Source organism: Arachis ipaensis, chromosome B04 (genome assembly GCF_000816755.2).
Source record: "Arachis ipaensis cultivar K30076 chromosome B04, Araip1.1, whole genome shotgun sequence".
NCBI classification, from domain to species: Eukaryota; Viridiplantae; Streptophyta; class Magnoliopsida; order Fabales; family Fabaceae; genus Arachis; species Arachis ipaensis.
Genome location: NC_029788.2, coordinates 130571148 through 130575443, shown reverse-complemented (window position 1 = coordinate 130575443; position 4296 = coordinate 130571148). Strand labels below are relative to the sequence as shown.

General features: G+C 25.5%; 1 long non-coding RNA gene across 1 annotated transcript in view; it reads right to left on the bottom strand.

Moving 5' to 3' along the window:
- Positions 1–984, bottom strand: part of LOC107638176 — a 1835-nt gene extending 851 nt beyond the window's left edge. Inside the window, exon 1 of the long non-coding RNA XR_001619759.2 lies at positions 834–984. This is a non-coding gene — a long non-coding RNA (uncharacterized LOC107638176). The remainder of the gene's footprint in view (positions 1–833) is intronic.

Here is a 4296-nt window from a genome sequence, read left to right as displayed (position 1 = left end):
ATTTGGCTAGCCTGATTCGATTTATGTGTAGTTAAAGCTCACCTAGTAAATCTATTTAGTCTAATTCGATTTACTACTAAAATTTGTAAATCTAATTACCCTAATTTGATTGGTATAAAAAACGTCTTTGGGAGATTCACGTATCATTTCTTGCTTTGGATGATATTAGTAATATTTGCATGCATTTGGTTTATTTGAGTATTTTACCCTATATTTTGTGATTGAAAATATCAACATTATGCTCTCATTTTCTAAAAATATTGAATTTTTATTTTTTTTTAAAAATTAGATAAATTAAATATCTATTAAAATTTTAAATAATTTAATTTCTCAATCATATTATTTTTTATAAAAAGATAAGACTAAATTATTTTTTTTTTTTTTACCAAAGATAGGAGACTCGAACCCGCAACCTCTTAATTGAGTATGAATCGAAGAGACTATGTCATTTGAACTATTACTCATTGGTGAGAAGGCTAATTTGTTACTTTTTAAACAATATTGGAAATGAATTTATCTATTATTCTAAATAATCGGAAACTAATTTATTCGAACCAAAATTATGAAAGATAAATTTAAAATTATGTTTAAATAATAAAATTCAAAGACCAAGCATATAGAGATAATTTTGGCCTAATGTACATAGTATCTATTAATTATAACTGTTTATATACATCTATTGTCTCTCTACTTATTTACATAAATCTTTTCTTTTAATTTTTTAAATTTAAACTTTTATTAAGATTCTTTCTTCTAAAATTAAATGCTCATATCTCTAATAAATAATAACACTCTATAAATGATTAGGAAGGAGATAAGATGAGAGTTCTTACGCTTCTCTACTACTGAATATGCGAATGTTGAAGAGGGAGGGAACACTACGTAAACCAAAAGCAAGAATATTATTGCAAAAAAAATTGGCCTCATCTTATGATATGATATGATTATTAATTAGAAAATATTTTATTGGTGAGTAGTGAAGATGAGACTACACTTCAGTATTTATAGTATCACAATATTGAAGGGTATGTATTCAAATATATATGCCTTGCAATGTTATCTTGCATATTAGTAGCCACATGCGTCCTATTCATTTAGACTATGTAAACTGATCAAAATTTTGATAAACCAGCATACACTCTATAGATCAATCTGTGGTGGATCGTATCACCAAGTTACTTTAATTTCATGGTCAAGTCGTCCCAAGTAACGTTATGTTAATGTTAGCCACTCATCAACTCAAATTGTTTGGTACGTAATTAGTTAGTTGAATTGGTCATTCACAATGTTTTATTCGAATAAATTAATAATTTTTATTAAATTAATACTTTAGTTTCTTATTTAGTAGCCACGTACTACGTTGTCTACCTCATTTTCCGTTTTGATTTGCATGCATGGAAATATAACTGCGACATCATGCATCATGCATTTTTTATAGTGCCAAGAAAGATTAGATATTATAGTAGCATCAGCATGATGCGTATTGATAGCACCATTATGTTTATACTTTATAAAGATGGATTTACTTAGTGGCATGTGGGGCAAGTGTCCTAGTCTTATTGAGTTTTATAAAATTCTCAAGTAATATATAGTATTAAATTTTAGTTATCTTATTATATAAATAATTTTTTATTCAATTTTATTCTTAACGTTCAATTTGTATCAAAACTATTCCTAAAAATTTCCAATTTATTCCTAACATTTTATATAAGTTGACATCTAGAGGTAATTTTAACATAAATCGAAAACGTTAGGGACAAAATTAAATGCAACTAAATATTAGGTATATTTTTTAAAAAATACAAATATTAAGAACAAAAAGTACACTTTATCCTAAAAATTATCTTATTATATATGATTTGTCCTTATTAATAAATTTTTTTAGATCCATCACTATACATATATACAGAGAGAAAGAGGGAGGAGATGACAAGAATAATGTGTATTATTAACTATACTTGATAAATTTAATTATCAAATACATGTATTTAAAGTATTTACAAGATAAAATTTTGATTTTAAAATTCAATTTAAATTTATAATAAAGAAATTTTAAATATGTATTATGTAAAATTAAATTTCAAGTTCAATTTAATCACTTGTTAGTCATATTGTTTGGGTATGATATAACTCATATATATATTGTGTATGTAGTCAATATTTTTCCATTGACTAATAAAATGCAAAGCAAGACTTGCAAAGAAGACTCATAAACGGATGAAGTTTAACATCGACATTGATTAATCAATTTCCTCTTCAATACGAAAAGAAAAATCTTTAAATAGACAAATCAACATGTCATACTCAATCAATTGAATTAATTTATTATATGATTTTAACAAGCATTATATTCAACGTAAAAATTTTGATAACTTCTACCGCGATCTTTCATTTTGTTGCGGGTTTATAGCTTCGGTTCAACTAGGTATCCTTTAAAAATCGTACAACATTCAGCCTTTTATTACAATAATTAAAAAAAATTAAAACAAACACAACTAAAAATTATGAATAGATTTATTATCTTTTTAAAATTAAATACACATTCAAAATACAATCTAAAAAAACTGAAATTTAAAATTTAAATTTTAAATTTTTGTTTCAGATTTAATATATTTAATTATTAATATATTATAATTTAAATACATATCTAAAAATCAAATTATTCAAAATTCAAAATTTTGATTTTAAAAATATAAAATAAACCTTAAACTATCAGATTATTAATTAAACTCGTACAAAACACTCAAAGAAGCAGAAAAGTCACGTTTGCGCCATGTCGAAAATTCAGAGGCGCACATGGAAAACTCAGAGGTGCACATCGAAAAGTCATCCTCCGCTGTCGTTCATCCTCTTCCGCGCTCAGAGGTGCACATCGAAAAGTCATCCTCCGCTGTCGTTCATCCTCTTCCGCGCTCATCTTCAACGCTGCCTTCCTCCTTTTCGGCGCTCATTTACAAAGCTGTCTTTTTAATGTTTAAGTTTAAATTTTAAATTTATGATTTTGGATGTGTTTTAAAAATATTTTCTGTATAACATCATAATTTTAGATGTGCTACAATTATTTTTTAATGTTTAAATTTAGATTTTAGATTTATGATTTTGGATGTGTTTCAAAAATATTTTTTGTATAACTTTATAATTTTAGATGTGTTACAATTATTTTTTAATGTTTAAATTTAAATTTTAGATTTATGATTTTGGATGTGTTTTAAAAATATTTTTTGTATAACTTAATATTTTAGATGTGTTACAATTGAAAAAGAAACTACAATTGAAAATATTTTAGTTTATGTATATAATTATATTCGACCATTCATAATTGTATTATTAACATTTATATTGTATTATTAAAGTTGACTGATTTTAGATGTGTTTTAAAAATATTTTGTATAAAATATCATACTATCAGATGTATTATAATCGAAAAATAACAACACAATTTTAAATTAATTGTTGATTATATACTTTATTTGCAACAACTTTATTAATAAAATTAAATAAGATCAACCTTGTTCCAATTAAATCAGCAGAGTATTTTTTTGTTTAAATTAAAATATAATTAAAAATGTTGAACATGATATTTCTTAACAAATTACATAAACACATGTGTGAAAAATAATGATACCTTTCACCAATGTAAAATGAGAGAGTGCTTCAGCTGGAAGGTGGTGATGGTCTTCACCAATGAAGACGAGATGGAGAATTCACCTGGCAGCGTCCTTTTTGGTTTGGGATTCACTAATGCGCGTGAATATCCCGATTCACTAATGCGTGTCCCGTAGAATAAGGAATTTAAAAAACTGTATCTGTTACGTGAAGTTACGAAAGTAAAGCAAAGTCACCGTAACCACCAATGAAGTGGGTGGGTTTTAAAATTTAAATTAAAATTAAAATCTAATTATAGATATGTATCTACAAAATAGGAACATGTTACACTAAAAAAATAATTAAATATTATTTAAATCTAATTAAAGGCTGATTAAATGCTGATTAATATTGTACAACTAGCATTTCCCTTATAGCTTATACCTTTAGGTTAGTTGCATTTATTTATTAACACTGGACATAAAGATATAAAATCGTGTTTAACAGATAAAATATAATTAAAAATAGAAAAAATTTAGGGGCCAGCAGATTTTGTGGTTTTTAGCCATCAATTAGCCATCAATAATTTTTTTAATGGTGTGAGATTGCATCTAATGGTGTAGAATCATTCAATTTCCTTTTGATGATTAAGTGTTGGCCAGAATTTAACAAAAATGCTGCCCCCTAGCACTCTTCTTAAAAATATTATGT